This window comes from Macrobrachium rosenbergii, chromosome 28 (genome assembly GCF_040412425.1).
Source record: "Macrobrachium rosenbergii isolate ZJJX-2024 chromosome 28, ASM4041242v1, whole genome shotgun sequence".
Lineage (NCBI taxonomy): Eukaryota > Metazoa > Arthropoda > Malacostraca > Decapoda > Palaemonidae > Macrobrachium > Macrobrachium rosenbergii.
Window position 1 is genome coordinate 28,569,411 of NC_089768.1, and position 16,900 is coordinate 28,586,310.

General features: G+C 35.4%; 1 long non-coding RNA gene across 1 annotated transcript in view; it reads left to right on the top strand.

Annotated features, from left to right (window-relative positions):
• The window catches only part of LOC136854166 (uncharacterized), a 752,981-nt gene that overhangs the window by 710,102 nt on the left and 25,979 nt on the right, over positions 1–16,900 (top strand). The window contains exon 3 of the long non-coding RNA XR_010857656.1: positions 12,792–12,860. This is a non-coding gene — a long non-coding RNA (uncharacterized lncRNA). The remainder of the gene's footprint in view (positions 1–12,791; positions 12,861–16,900) is intronic.

A 16,900-nucleotide genomic window follows, 5' to 3' on the forward strand; every position in this document is an offset into this window, starting at 1 on the left:
TGAACGGAGGTATGGTAAAAGGAATGAAAGGTGTTGCAGCTAGGGGCCAAAGGGACGTTGCAAAGACCATTAATCAACGCCTACGGTGCACTGCGTGAGGTACACTGGCGGCATTACAACAGGATGTACGCTGTGTCATTCCGGCCGTACCATTCGGCTTTAAACCGCGCTCTTGTGATTGGTAACTCCGCCGAAATAATAAGTATTAGTGTAAGATAAATTCGCACAATGCAGCCATCCTTTTTAATAAGACCTGTTTAAGAGAGGGTCTATTCCCTTCGTATATTATTATTATTATTATTATTATTATTATTATTATTATTATTATTATTATTATTATTATTATTACATTCCAATTTCCAGCCTTAGTAGGAAAAGCAGAATGCTTCAAGTCCAAGAGCCCCAAAAGGGAAAGTATCGAGGCACAGAAAAAGAAAGATAGAAGTAACAAATGAAATAAAATGGAAACAACAAAGAAAAACAAGTAAGATGAATAAGAAAGTATAACCAACGAGGTAAATAACAAACAAACTGCGCAGTGAGACTCATGTCGGCATGCTCAACAAACAAACATTTGCGCCGAGTTTGAACTTCCGAAGTTCCAGCGATTCAGCTGCATGATTAGGAGGATCACGATTCCAGGTCCGGGAGATTTAGGAAAGATTAGGGCAGAGACCTTTGGAACGCCAAACTCGGTGTCCATCTGTTGCCCATACCTGAAGGGAACCGGAAAGAAAGAAAGAGAGAAAGAGGAAAAAATAAAACAACAGTGAGAAAAAAAAAAAACGGGAGTCAATAACCTTTAAAGGGGATTCGCTCAAATAGATTGTATCTTGATCAGTCAGTCGTAAGTTATGCGTCCTCCGAAGAATGTCGTCCGCTAAATGTTTATAAGGAAGAGTTTAGGCAACAGAATGCCTCCTCAATGAAGCAAGCTTGATCAGATGTGTTTTAAGATTTAATGACATCCAGTTTAAATGTATCTTTATCTAAAGACTCTTGTTGTCCTGTTTTTCTTGATAAGGCGAACATTTTTCATAAATGATAATCTCAGATTAGGTTATCCTCGTGAACGTGTAATATGTATTCGATTAGCTGTGTTCGTGTTTTATTCCGCCAGTCATTAAAGGTTAATAAAATTACCTAACATATTTCAGTTGGCTCCTGTGATCGATAAAAATCAGAGGAGCTGACTGAAATGTGTCAGGTTAATGGATGCCGCTGCTGACACTGGGTATGCCGCCTCTCCCTTGACACATAAAGCTAGAAAATCTGTCTCATCTCTAGAGCGAACACAGTCTGTAATGGTACCGTAAGGCCGGAAAGGTTTGGAAACAGTGATTCGGTTTCATTTGATTTGATAAAAAAATCTGATGTCAGAGTTGGCGAAACGCATGGCTGAGTCGAAAGTGGTTCTAGTATGTCAGAATATAATCACCTTTAAGAAGTGACAACCAAAGCAAAATACACATATTCCTTGTGCGCAAGAACAGCTTGTGGTAAGTGTAGCAAAGTATTCACTTGTGAAACCGAAGATTTTAAGAGACTGAAGGCAACGGAACGAGTCACACAGGAGGAATAAGAAGGTATTGCTGTTTGTCAGCATAAACATCAGTAAAGGCTTCTTGGGCCTCAATGTGACCTGCTGGCCCCACATCTTACTACTGAGGCCTGTTGCAAGTTGCTCAGCGTTGACTTATGACATAGAGTTGTAAGTTCTTTGTATGTGCCAGCGTAGTGAGTAGCTTTCATTACATCAATGACACAGTCTTGATAGTTGTTAATGGAGTGTTCTGCTCTAAAGACACCAATAAGTTACTACTTACAGGGTCGTCTATAACTGCCAGGTATTCCTAGTACTTGCAGATCTAGTTAGAAATTTGACGCTATGCTGATCGACATTTTGGAGGAACTGTCAATGCCATCAACATTTTATTCAAACGTAATCAGACCACTCAACAATTTGCATTAACAGCCCCTAGGGAGCGCCACTAACGTACATTTTGAAAGACTAATTGCTAGCTTGCTCCGGTCATCAGCTTTTTCCATACGTATGGTCACATAAAAAAAAAACACGAATAGTCAACGATGTTTTTTTATTATTACAAGTTAACTTTACCAGCTCAATATATGGGTGTATGTGCACGTGTTTTCCTTAATATGCAGTGGTTTAATAATATATATTATAAATATTTTTTTTTGTTGGGGTAGGGAGTTTGGGATTGGGGAAAAGGGGGTCATGTGCTGTAGCGATTAAGGTGTGTTACGTTGCCTAACATGTTAGACAAGAACGACTGCATCTAAAATATCCACGCGCATCGCTCATCGATAAATATCCTTCATACACTCATTAAAAATCACTGGATTTGTTCTGTAGTTGAGAAAATAGAAAAAGGGTGTATACAGCACATTTGTAATACCTACATGTGTGATATATCCACCCAAAAATAAATGAATACCGATCTGCCCTCCAGTGCTTGAAATGGGAATGATATTCTCACCACCGTGGGTAGACATTTTGTCATTCTCGGTAAAGCATAGAGTGAAGAAGAGAGAAATTATCGTTTTTTGTAAGCTTCTCTTGTTATTCATTTACTTCATTTTTTTTCATCTGCCCGGTTATTTGTTGTCATTTAAATCATAATTATTGTTAGTACTGATAATAACGATCTTCAGAGTGTTTTATTATTATTATTTTGCAGCTCGTTACCGATCTTTATTAAGTACAGTATTAAGTATTGCAGGCGTAGGCTATACTGTATACAAAAAGTGATTTATGGCCACAATATTTCACTTTTTGTCTTCTCCTAATGGATATGTAGCACTGAAACCCATTCCCTTCCTTTATTATTCCTCCCTCGTTTCATCTCCTTTCATCTACTCTCTCTCTCTCTCTCTCTCTCTCTCTCTCTCTCTCTCTCTCTCTCTCTCTCTCTCTCTCTCTCATTTAATCAATCTTTCTCAAGAGTAATAACTCTCTCTCTCTCTCTCTCTCTCTCTCTCTCTCTCTCTCTCTCTCTCTCTCTCTCTCTCGAGTTATTTCCAACCATATCAATTTATTCCTCTTTTCCACGATTCACTTTTCATTAGATTTCATGCAAAATTTAACAGGAATTTAACGTGTCTGCCACTGCCGTTCCTTTTGACTCTCCGCCGTGGCAAGAGACTGTCATCCCTTATTTAAACAACTTCAGTCCGTTCAGACCTGAAACTGAAAATCTGGTATACGGTTTTTTCCTTCTTCTCCCCGTGGCTACTTCAGCTTCTCTTAAATGTTCAAAATTGATTTTGGAATTCTTGTTAGGGAACACATGTTCCCCCTCTAATAACCTCTTGAACGCTCAATTTGGAAATTTTACCCGGCTAGACTAACATGATCGGTATGCAGAGAGGGCTCTGAGAATTCTCCCCGAAAGATTTCCAGATTGGTCTTCATTTTTTTTTTTTTTTTGGTTTTATTTCATTTGCCTTGGCTCCGATGACTCGACATTTTATTTTTTCAACATTTTCTTTAATTATTCTATGTCATTTTTCTCCTCCGTTGATTATGCTTTCGCAGTAATTGGTGTAAAGGATATTTTCGTCTTTGCTTAAAAACTAAACACTTAATCAAACGTCGGCATAACGACCACTTTTACATTTTTCACTCGAAACTTCACCAGAACTTAAAGGTTTTTTCTACGGTCGCCGTGAATGCCAAGTGCAATTTTTGGACGAGGTTTCTGTAGACTGCGTAGGACCTAAATATTTGCTAGACCGCTGAGACTTCGTTTCTTTCCCTTGTGCTCAAGACAAATTGCACCATGATATTATCAACGAGAAAAAATAAAACTATATAAGCTAATGAATGTTTCTTGGCAGATAGCGAATTAAAATCCACTTGGAAAATATAAAAGAATTTTATTCATTAACGAGCTGTATAGAGAACGAACTTTATTTCATCATTCTGGATATGCATGAGGGCTGTAATTTGCGATCTTCTGAATGTTTTTCTCTTTGTAATTGATCTGACCTATATGAACGTGTGCTAGTTCTACATGAATGCTTTGCGTATATATATATATATATATATATATATATATATATATATATATATATATATATATATATATATATATATATATATATATATGTATGTATGTATGTATGTATGTATGTATATATATATATATGTATGTATATATATATATATATATATATATATATATATATATATATATATATATATATATATATATATATATTATATTATATATATATATATATATATATATATATATATATATATATTCCGTTCGTATAATACATTTGACTTTCCTTTTTTGTTTTAGCAGTAATATTTCTATTCACTTTTTCCTACATTCAGCGGTACTTCTATATGAAGGCCCTGGTATTATAGTATGATGTTTACAAGTTTATTGTTTCCAACAATGCTTGTGTATTCCACCACATATTAATGATTCAGCATTCTCTCTCTCTCTCTCTCTCTCTCTCTCTCTCTCTCTCTCTCTCTCTCTCTCTCTCTCTCTCTCTCAACCTGTGCACATTCCTTGCTCTTTATGTTAGTATGTATGTTTTATATGTTTTCTAACCCTGATATTTGTTGTTAACTTAACCGTAGTGTCTTGCGTCTCCACCAGGTCATCCCATATTGCTTTTCGTTGCAAAATCCAGGTAAATGTAGGTATATTACACTAATCCCACAACAGGCCATTTTGGTCCTGTGCACTGTTTTAAAGTGAACTGCTGCACTAATGGAGTATTGGTGGTCGTATCTGATAGCGCCCATTTTTTTTTTTTTCCTTTTAATTACCAAATTTTGTTCAGACATTCCATTTTCCTTTCATATTATTTAATTCCACTTACGTTTACGATCTTAACAGTTTTAAATACACCATTTTTTTTTCTTTTAAGCAGGACCATTGGTACGGAAAGCCCAGTGTCCTTATCTGGCTCAAACTGGATGGAAACTAGGAAAAGAAATTGGGAGGAAAAAGATTGGGGTGTTTAAGAGGAAAATGATTGACCAGCACCATAAAGGCTGGTTGGGGAGGGGGTTAGGGGATGACTGGAAGTCATAGAAAACGGAATAATTAGGAAATTTAGATGGAACGAAACTGTCACAGAATTTGGTAGTAGGAAAAATTATAGATCGCCATTCGTCCTCTCTACACCTCTTATACTTCTCAGCACGAACCACAGGAGCCTATGCTGGCATAAGCCACCCTTATCTGAATCATCCAACCAACCCAGCGACTTCCACTAAGCAAATGTCGGAACGGGTTGCCTAGCAACTCTCATCCACAAAATCAACACTTAGAACCTTGCAACAAACCTGAAGAGTCTGTGTAATTGGCAATATGTCATTGTACTTTGCTTGAGTCCATAACATCTGCAAATAAATTTCTTTCCGCCGTTCATTCAGCAAAAGGACAATTAAAATCAGTCATGAAGAGTTTAGCCTTTGACGAATTTATCAACTGCAAACAATATTTCCGTTATTTCACTGAAGTCTTTAATAATCCACCATGAGAACTTCTGTATTACTAACATGTATTACTTTGATGTGATATGATATACGTATGATCTTTGCACTTATTCTATTTTTGTATTTTCTTTTTTTCCTCTGGTATTACATAAAGAGAGTAAAATGTAGCTCCACCTTATATATTTTGGATTTCATTTATACCTTTGCTCTAAATTAGCCATGATTGTCCATGTTCAGCGCACTCTACAGGAACATTTATAATAATAATAATAATAATAATAATAATAATGCATATCAACTGTGCCGTTATACCTCATTCTCCGTTATTTTTTCTTGCGCTATTTCGTACTAAAGTTAATCTCGTAAGTTCTTTGATTCCATCCACCCGGTGTTTTAAGGAAATGAGAGAGAGAGAGAGAGAGAGAGAGAGAGAGAGAGAGAGAGAGAGAGAGAGAGAGAGAGAGATGTTATCCCTGCGGGTAGAAAAAGGGTAGAGGTACTCATTACTCAGGATAACAAGACATCTGATTTAACCTCGAGGCTACGTTGCTTGCGAGAGGCGGAGATGAATAACAACCCCTTTGTTGAGGGGTCAATGACTTTTCGCTCCTTTAGCGCTCGCACGTAGATGATGGGGATTCTGCCAGATGAAGGAGAGGAGATAAGCTTTTATATATATATATATATATATATATATATATATATATATATATATATATATATATATATATATATATATATATATATATATATATTATATATATATATATATATGTAGTTATGTAGCTTGCCCTAAAATTTGCAGTGACTTCCTTTATCTTATTGTCTCCTTATATTTTCTGCCCAATAAGCTGCTTGTGCTTGCATTAATCATTTCATTAATATATCACCACATACTACCTCAAGCAAGGCAGCTTATTTCTACATTATCCTGTTTCATATCGGTTACATGATAGATACTTCATGAAAATGCCTCTCTATCAACTTGACAAAACATTATTTACATACTTACCATATCTACTCTTAATGTAATGATATTAAAGTCTTGCCCTCTGAGCTTTTGTGCAAGGGAGGCATAAAACAGCTACCGTTGTTTTATTAAACTTTGCTGCAACTTAAGTCCTTTTTTACAGCTCTTTTTTTTTCTTATTGCTTCCGTTAATATGTTTGATGACATACTGTTGGGAAAGCTGTTTTGCGTCAGAGGAAAAGCATAAAAGCTGCTCCCTGGACCTGAGCTTGGCTAAATCATTTTTCCTCTGCTTTTTCCGTGATGTTTTTCACAGTTATCTTCTTTTCTTTAATTATTTTCTACTTCAGTGTTTTGTGCTTCGTAAAACAGTACTTCTGATTTTTAAAGTACAGCAGAGATCTGTGCCGAGCTTCCAGTATTATGCACCGGTTGAACGACTGCCGATTTTATCCCTTCTACCTCGCTTTCCGCTTGACTGTCAACAGGTGGCACACGCAGTATAATTAGATTACACTAAATCGTCAACATTTTCCTGAAGAAAGATAGCAAAAAAATAAAAAATCAACCACTATAAGTCTCACACACACACACACACACACACACATATTTCTGGAAGCAGTGCCTACAAAGCAAAGAGGAACAGTGACCATTTGCTTGTAGTCATTGTAAATAAGAACCTGACTTTAAAAAAATTCAAATTTTTCTTGTTTATAGTAACAAAATATAAGTACATGTGGCATTTTGCAACCATGGCCAGCAGGGATACAGTGTTTTTTCAGGAATAAGACAAAAAATGTGGATTACGAGTTTGGCAAGAAAATAAAAATACATTCTAGCTAGTCACTGTTAAAAAAGGAGTAATCGATACGTTGCATTTTCGAACGTGTGGTTGAGATTGAAATACAATTAGTGATATTTAGTAATGTTGAATATAATAAAACACTCTGATGTGATCACACACACACACACACACACACACGTACACCTGCCTTCTAGAGCCACCTACTCGAAGTGGAGAAAATATGTAACTGGAAAAAGAGTGTGTACATTTATGCGTACGAATGCATACCCATTCTCTCCCCAGAAATATCAAACGCCTATTCATCATTCATTTTTACTCCTTCATTCGGATAACCAGATGCCAGTGTATTTAGTTGTTACTGATTTTTACTGGCGGATTCTTCCACTTGTAACCTTTAGAACACAAGAAGTTTCATCTCTCTTCTTTGGTCCCATTTTATTTGCGCTTTCCTTATCTGTTCTCATTCCTTCTCTTTCCTTTTCCCCCTCGCATCTTTCCACCCGGAGATAACGTCTCGCATTACGAAATCCTTTTCTATCTCCGTTCATTTTCTCTCTTTTGATCTCTCTCTCTCCTTCCTACCCTTTCGCATCTTCCCCCATTATTCAATTTTGCATCTCGGCCTCTCTTTATCATCATCATCCTCCTCTATGGTTCTTCCCCTTTGCTATATCCACACAGACACTCCCTTCCCCCTCCTCCTCCTCCTCCTCCTCCTCCTCCTCCTCCTCCTCCTCCTCTTTCTCCCCTTCACGTACCCCTCCAACCTCCTCCCTAAATAGGCTAATCTCACAACGTACCCTGCAGGCATTTTCCAACTGCAATAAAAACTGCAGCTCTGGACTCTCTTGCTTTAGGGCTGTAATCCCCCCTCCCTCCCTCCCTCCTCCCCTTCCATCCCCTACGCCCTCCCCCTCCTCTAATTTCCCCTACCATATCCCTTTGGTCTTCCCCAAACTTTGCTTCTCTCGTTTCCTCCCACGTTTAATTTTTTTTCCTGCGAGTTTTTATTTATTTATTCCTTCTTTTTTTCGTCATTATTTACGTTTCTTTATGTTGAATATTAACTTGGCCTGCCACAGGCAATGAACGTCTTCCCTTGGGGGTTTTTGCTTCTTCAAGTTGCTTGTTTGCAAAAGTATTAGCTTGCTTGTTTCATTGCTTTACTTGTAAAGGCTGGTTTGATGATGCTGACATCCTCTAGAGTCTTTTGCTCATTTAATCCCGTAATTGTTCTGACGTCAGGATTCGACTGAGGGAACTGATACGCTTAAATTTTTTGCGTTCCTGCATTCTTCAGTTACTCAGCCTGGTCGGACATGGGATCACGGGCAGCAAAAAGTGCCTAGGCCCCCTTTTGATTTCACAGTTAACAGTTCGTAAATGAAGCAGGTATTAAATCAAGACTTCCCACTTTTATTTTAGGCTCGTTTCTTAATAATAACACCGTATGTCTATCTAAGATGAATAATATGGGAGGAGGAGGAGGAGGAGGACATAAAACGTAAAGATACTTGTGAAAGATCGTCTATAACTGACGCATGTGTATACAGGACTCCCTTGGTGAACTTGTGCCACATATCCCGTCCTTTGCCAACCTCGTCACGCCTTTTCACGAATGTACTAGCAAACAGTTTTTTTATGTGCTATATTTGGGTAATAATGGCCTATATAAGTAAAATTGGGTACCGATTTCACACTATATAGAATTTAGATGAAATGCCACTTGCTGTATGTAGGCTGGCCATGGACTTAAATTGACTCGCTTGTATTCACATGAGCGAGAAACTCTTCTAATTGAAATGTACACGGTTTGGCAGAAACAGAACTCCCTTTTTATTGGAAAATGAATGATTTTTTTTTATTCCACGTGTCATTGCGGGGTAAATGTACAATATATTTCTAACAGTTGCAATAAAGTGCATTTTCTGCCAGCTGCAAAGAAAATGATTTTTTCCGTATAATGCTTGAGAGAAAACGCACATCCATTTTCTGCTTGTTCTTGCGAAACTGCATTTTCCCTGGGCAAAGTAAATGTATTTTCCCCACTTACAGGAAAATGCATTTCTCAACTCTGCTGCATATTACAGAGAAAATGCATTTCTCAACTCTGCTGCAAGAAAATGCTGTTTCAGCAGGTCAGTTCACACTTCAGTCATCAAATTACTTTTCAGGAACCATCGCTTGCTCTTAGTTATGCATCTTTAAACGAGCCCAGTGAAATAAAAATCCAAAATAAATTAGTTTATTAGTGCTATAATTTTTTTTTTAGTAACATTTTCCAATTCGACTTGGTTTTTTTGTCGTTAAAATTGGCTGTCACGTCTCTTTGAGGGCTGATTGTAAGGTTTCGGTAAGAGTTACAGTACAAGGACATGATTTTTCATATCCTTACAAATGTCTCTTGAACGTATGAATATATATATTTATATATATATATATATATATATATATATATATATATATATATATATATATATATATATATATAATATATATATATATATATATTTATATATATATATATATATATATATATATATATAATATATATATATATATATATATATATATATATATATATATATATATATATATATATATATATATATATATATATACACACACACACAGTTATACAGTCAGCCCTGAATATGTCTGGTTTCAGTTCTTTTAAACGTGATTATTATTATTATTATTATTATTATTATTATTATTATTATTCAAAACATGAACCCTGTTCATATAGAACAAGCTCACAGAGGCCATTGACTTGAAATTCAAGCTACCAAGGAATATGGTGTTCATTTGAAAGAAGCAACAGAAAGTATTAAGGAAACAGAAATAGGAGATCAGCTATTAAAAAAAAATTAACAACTTAACAAATAAATAGATCAAAATGTGAATAAATTGTTAAAATACAGAGAGAATTGTTTTAGGGTAGTGTAAGTGTTTTAATTTTTCTTCCGTATCTCTTCAGATATTGATCCTAGGTCAGGTAAGGGCAGAGGGATCTTGACCTGCTTTTCAAGATTACAGGTCATATTCTTTTTTTTTTTTTTCATCATCGGATAACAATTTATGTTTTATTACCTTTCGGTAATTCGTTAATCGTTTCCTTGGTGCTGCAAGTTACACCAACAATTTTAAAATCATTAAAAGAAAACCACAGTCAGTCTCTCTCTCTCTCTCTCTCTCTCTCTCTCTCTCTCTCTCTCTCTCTCTCTCTGTCTCTGTGGCAATGCAGTTTAGTTAAAAGCAAAACTAATGTAAAGATGTCAGAATAATAATAATAATAATAATAATAATAATAATAATAATAATAATTAATATAATAATAATGATAATAAATATATTATTGTTATTTTCGCTTTTCGCCTTTTTATTCCTGCTCTTTCCTTCCATGTACCATCGTCCCCACAACCCACCCATCCCTCTTCCCTCCCCCCTCGGGATCCGACCACTATTAATTAATATGAATTTTATCAAGTGTTCCCGGCTCTCAGCCGAGCGATGGTGAAAGGGATAGGAAGGTGAAAGTCAGCACCACAGGATGGTGATGCAAATGTGTGTGTGTGTGTGTGTGATGATGGTTTTAGGATGGTGAGCGAACGGGGGCCATCGATCAATATGGCCGCTGTTCTAGACGTGTGACGGGCACAGCATTACATATAGGTAAATATGGTTAAAATGATTAAAAGTATTATATGGCGGAGAATAAAGGGTTATGAATATAGACAAAGGCAAAATTTGGATAATGCTTTTTGGACTATAAACGGTAATTATTTAATGAAAAGACCAACTAAATGACAAAGAGTAACATACCCTCGTATCAACTAAAATGTTACGATTATCAGTTAGGTGAAAGGGAATATTCCACCAGGACTATTCTTGCGCACATTAGGCTCACGCCAAAGAAGTGTAGTGTTTCGCAAAAATAAATACTAAAATATTGAAATAAAAGTACGTAACAATCGACTGAGATCCCTTAAGTGATTCATTGTTTTATATATAAATTTTACAAGACCAAAGAAATGCATCTTAATTGTGTGTTACGTAAAAAAAAATCATGTAAGCGAGCCAAAAGTCGTTTATTCATCCCAGTCAAAAGAGGACTTCAATACTTTGGTTTCTCTGCTCTTAAAATTTTCCTGTGTTACTGTTATTGCAAGCTTCCAGACGGCTCATATCAGTCTAGATCACTTGCTTCTCGTCTTGCGGAGATCATCGTGCTTGATCAAAATTATTCTGCCCAAAGGTTGCTCATTTTTGGGTCTCTTGACTGGCACATTCCCAACTATCTCAAAACCAAGACTTCCCTTTGAAGTAAGCGTCCATATTCTTTAGATGACAATAGCTATAAACATATTAAGGAAACCATTCGATACCGTCATACTAAATTATACAAGAACTCCCTAATTTTCATCAGTGAATGAATGGATTATGTATACTTCAGGCCAAAGCCCAGTCACTGGGACTAAGAATGGATAAGTGAGGATGGATAGTATAAAATGTAAAAAATACAAATTAAAAAAAGACAAGAAAAATTGGTAAACAAAATAAAACTGTACACAAAAGTTGAATGTAGAACAAAGCATTTTATTAAAAATTCAGATTTCCTATAGAATTTGTAGTAAGCATCGGTGTCACCCTCCCCGTGTATTCAGCTGAATTGAATATAGAATTTAGGCCAAAGACCAAGCACTAGGATCTATGAGGTCATTCAGCGCTGAAACGGAAATTGACAGTAGAAGGTTTGAAAGGTGTAACAGAAGGAAAACCTCGCAGTTGCACTATGAATCAATTATTAGGAGAGGGTGGAAAGTAAGATGGAAGAAAGAGAATGTGAAAGGAGGTACAGTAAAGGAACGAAGGGGGTTGCAGCATGGGGTGCACTGACGGCAATAACCCCCCTACGGGTCCTCTCCCTTGTATGCGACGTGCAACAGATGCTTCATGAAGTTTTCGGATATGTCAGTCAAACAGTAGTCAGAATATCTACATGGAATGATGAGTCTCGTGATATTGTGACACCCTGAAAACCAGCAACCAGGATTCTTAAATTAGAAATGTGTGTTGGCATTATTTATTAAGTTTTTTGAACCAAAATTAATGGCAAAATTCGAAAAAATACTGAGTGATAGGGGGACTCATGCTTTCTTTCCATTTGTAGCACAGGGGTTAACACTGGAAGTCAGTACCTAAGGTCTAAAATTGTGCTAAAAATAATTGTTTATGATAAAGATGAACGACACTGGAACCACTTTGTAATGAAACTCATACTTAATACAATAATATTAATCATTCTGCCTTTTTATTTTAAGTACCTCCCAGTTTCTGATGTTCCCTCATTTTCTTAATACTGAAGACTGCAATATAATGAAATAAGTATAGGTAAAAAGGAAGCAGTCTTTGCAGAAGGTTCAAATAAAATGCACTTTGGAAATTCATAGTATCATTAGAGTCACAAATGATTGCCATCAAGAAGTTATACTTGAGAATGAACAATTATCTCTTTTCCATTACAGATAAAAAAACTCTGAAAGGGATTTCCTTGCAAGAAGATCCTATCTGTGGAAGCCCTTCCCTGTAACTGGGTAAGTACTCTGTATAATTACACGTGCATAACTATAAGTTTGGTATTTTGTCAAACATTTAACAAAATAATTAAGAAAAATTAGTATTCCCTTTCATGCAAACCTAATACATATTTTGATGTATTTAGGCTACTTATTCTTTTCGAGTGTGACCGTATAATAATAATAATAATAATAATAATAATAATAATAATAATAATAATAATAATAATAATAATAATAATAATAATAATAATAATAACAATAACACTTACAGTCAGCATGCTGTTTTGGTTAGTCTTAAGTCATGTTTTTATGTGTACAGTATTAGTTTGTGGCAGTTACAAAATGTAAATTCATTCTTTTCTGGATGCCATACAATTTAACATCAGTCTTTTCTGGATGCCATACAATTTAACATGCCAGTCTTCTTTCTTATAGTTGCTGAGGTGTTAGCCTTTCAATATGGTTAATTTGTATACTGTGGCAACCTGGTGTCTCCAGCGTTCTCAACACTCGTAACACTCTTTTGCTCCAGAGGATGTTGATTTTACCTCCTAGCTCTTGCAGCATTTGTGAAGTTAAGACATTGATTATATATATCCATGAGTTCTTGCCGTTCTCAGTGAATTAGTAACTTATCAGCTCTTTTTACAGACCTCCATGTAAGCTAGTCTTATAGTTATCAGGTTAATGATTATCATTCTCTTGCACATTGCTCTCCTGAAGATCAGGATTCACAAGAGACAAATTTTGGTTCTGTTTTAGCTTTAAACTTGAACTTGAAACTAAAATTTGAAAATTACTATCATGGATATTTTTTTAGTTATCATTGCAAATAAGCATCAAATGTGCTGTACCTAAATATGACCAGCAGACATTAAGGCATAAGAAAAACCTGTAAGTTGTTCTGCTCTTAAAAACAAATACATTTGTTGTAATGCCATCTCCTACAAGTTTATCAAGGTTCAGGACTTGCTTTAATAAATAATTATTTAAAACAAATGGCAGGAATTTTACCACTTTTAAAATTAAAAGCACAAGGTACTAAAAGTAATTGTGCATTGTTGTATCAGAAAGACAAGTGCTTTTGTTTTTACAATAGAACTTCGTGCAATGAGAACAACAGTTTAGATGATAAAAACACAGCCTCACAAAATGTGTACTTTTCATTGACTCTAGGAGTGCTATAGAAGCTTTGTAGGACTATTGCGTTAAAAATTCTCTCACACTATCAGCTTATCATTCCATAACTTATATAAAGCTGGTGTAAATGTTTGAATATGGTGGATCCTGCCCATGTGTGCATTAAAGGAAATGAAAATGCTGATAAGGCAACCAAATGGCAACTCATCAGATTCCTGTCACTGGATATTTAAAATATCTAAAATCGTTAATCATTATGTGGCAGACTTTTGGAATATTGAATATGACAGAAAATTTAAACAAATCAAACTCACCATTTAGTTGTAGCTTTCTTTATGAATATATTGCTACAATGAAGTAACTTTACCTTGATGAAAACTTGATGAATAACTCAAAAGATCCATTCCTGGTATCCAAAAAATCTAGGTCAACATACTGTATATAAATTTCCAAACTTCAGCCAACAACAACTATAAAGCAGTTTTATGAAAACCTGTTTACAATTATTAAATTTTTTCTTATAATATATTTAACAAAATTTAAATTATGAAAAACAAACTTTTCAGGTCACCTCGAAAGAGTTACGAAACTGATTTCATTTATCTGGTTAAACAACTTAATAAAATAATTGACATAGAGGCTACTGCATGACCCCTATTTAGAACCTGAAAAGGATGGTCCTGAGTTCCAGATGGATGAGGTGAAGCCTCTGCTCACAAGCCATCCACATGCCTTTTGTTATGATATCCAAGATGAATATTCTAACTTTTCAAAAAGGCAGCAATGAAAGGGAAAAATTGAGGGATAGGATGGCCAGAACACCTTAGAGGAGTATGCAGTCGAGCAGCTGCTAATATAGGCATTTTTGCACTTGGAAGGCATTACTGAATCTTAATGCTGGCCTGAGAAGTGGAGAAAACATTATTAATGAATAGTTTAGTCAGAGAGTTGAATTAATATCCTTAAATCTCATGGGGCTGGCCCAAAAGGGTTTGTTGTTAATGGTTATATTAGACTTTATATAATATAATGAACCACCTAAAAATGTAATAAGTAGACAAACTAAAATTAATTAGATTTCTAACAAACCTTTTTCAGATTTGTTCCGATACTTGATATATGTTTCATTTGACTGTAGATGTTGTTCCACAGTCTTCATGGATTTTTTCATTTGGGTTATTCATCAAATACCCATGAGTCAGACACATGTAACCAATTTGAAGAAGGGATAATATCAATGCAGTGTGGCATTCATTATGCCACAATGCCTGAAGATGATGAGTTTTAGATTTAATAGTAAGTCACTAAATGGAACAGGTATACTTGATCTAGTTATATTGGGTGTAGTTTGGCTGATTTATCAGTGTCATTTCTCGTGATGCCTAAATGTGCAAGGTCCTCACGTCCACATTTCTACCCATTTCACACAATAAAAGTTAATTTCTTACAATTAAAGTTAATTTACTGAAAAAACTAGATTTTGAGGACAATAATTTTAAAGAGATTCCAAGGTACTTCTAGAGCCACTGAGAATTACAAATTTTTGTCAGCTAAACTACTGACTGTAAGGCAAATAGTAGGAAAATCATTATGTAATTTACTGGATTTGGAGAGACCATGTACAGAATTGACCTTGGGGAACTAGTTTCTCCAGTGAGGAAAACTGTCTTAGCAAAGTTGATCCTTCTTTGGCTGTAAACTTTGCTAAAAAAAAAATAAATAAAAGTTGATGATAATGCTTAAGAACTTCTCTGTTCTTGCCAGTATTAATCCCGAGGTAAAGGAAGAGCTAGAAAGGAATAAGACATAATTTTTTGTAGTAAGTATGAACTTCTTGGGAGTCTCATAAGGAAAGAATCCTTGAAGGTGTCAAAGAAAACCAGACCTGTCCACAGTCATGATAATTCGGTCATCCTTCAGAGTTAAATTTCTTGATCTTGATATAAGGCTGCAGATGGATCCCATACCCAAGTAAAATCTTGTGTGGCAGAGATGAGACCAAAGCAAAGGCAACAAAACTGGAGGAATTTGTTCCTCCCAAACAAAATAAAGGAATTATCATGAAACAGAGGACTTGAGTATTTACAACTATTCTGTAGGTAGTCTGAAAAATGATTAAGAAAACTCAGATTGATGGCTGTCTCCAAATTATAGAGACCTGGGATGGTTTAGAAGCTCATTCAATAGCATGGCTTTTTCCAGCATGACCTTTGGCTTTGTAATTAGCAATGCAAACTTTTCAGGTCCTCATCAGTATGAGCTGAAAATATAATAGCATGGACATACTGCAGTGGAGGCAGGGGAATGTCACTTTTATTTGCTGTCTGAAGAAACTTTGACAATATTAGTTTCCTTTCCATTTGCTGATTTATGGAATTGTAGTCAAAATGTGAGGATGATCATCAGAGAACAAAGGACCTGTAAAACATTTGGAATGTCAGGTTGGTTGTTGTGTGAGATTGTATATTAAAATAAAAACGAGAAAAGACAATGATCAGTGAATCAAAATGGCCATCAAGTATAGCTCACAATCTGTTGAAAAGTCAGATATCTGAACGAATCATATCTTGTTATTTTTATAACAGTAGCCCTTCAACTTACATACTCTAGAAGTTTGGATTTTTGGTGTGGCAAAATATAATGTAACAAAGCCCTTATAGTACAGTCTACACTTGGAAACTGAAGACAGCCCACAGCTAATTGTAATTCCACAGTTATAATTTATAGTTTAAGCTAAGCTTTAATCTATGCCAATCATTCAATACAAAATGAATCACCTCTACAAGGCAGCCTAGGAAAAACCATCAAAATAATGTACCTGAGTAAAGAAAACTGATAAGTTGAGGGACACTGAGTCAACTCAAAATTTCAGGACCAGTCTGAAGGATATATTCATAAGTTGGAGGTGGAAATTG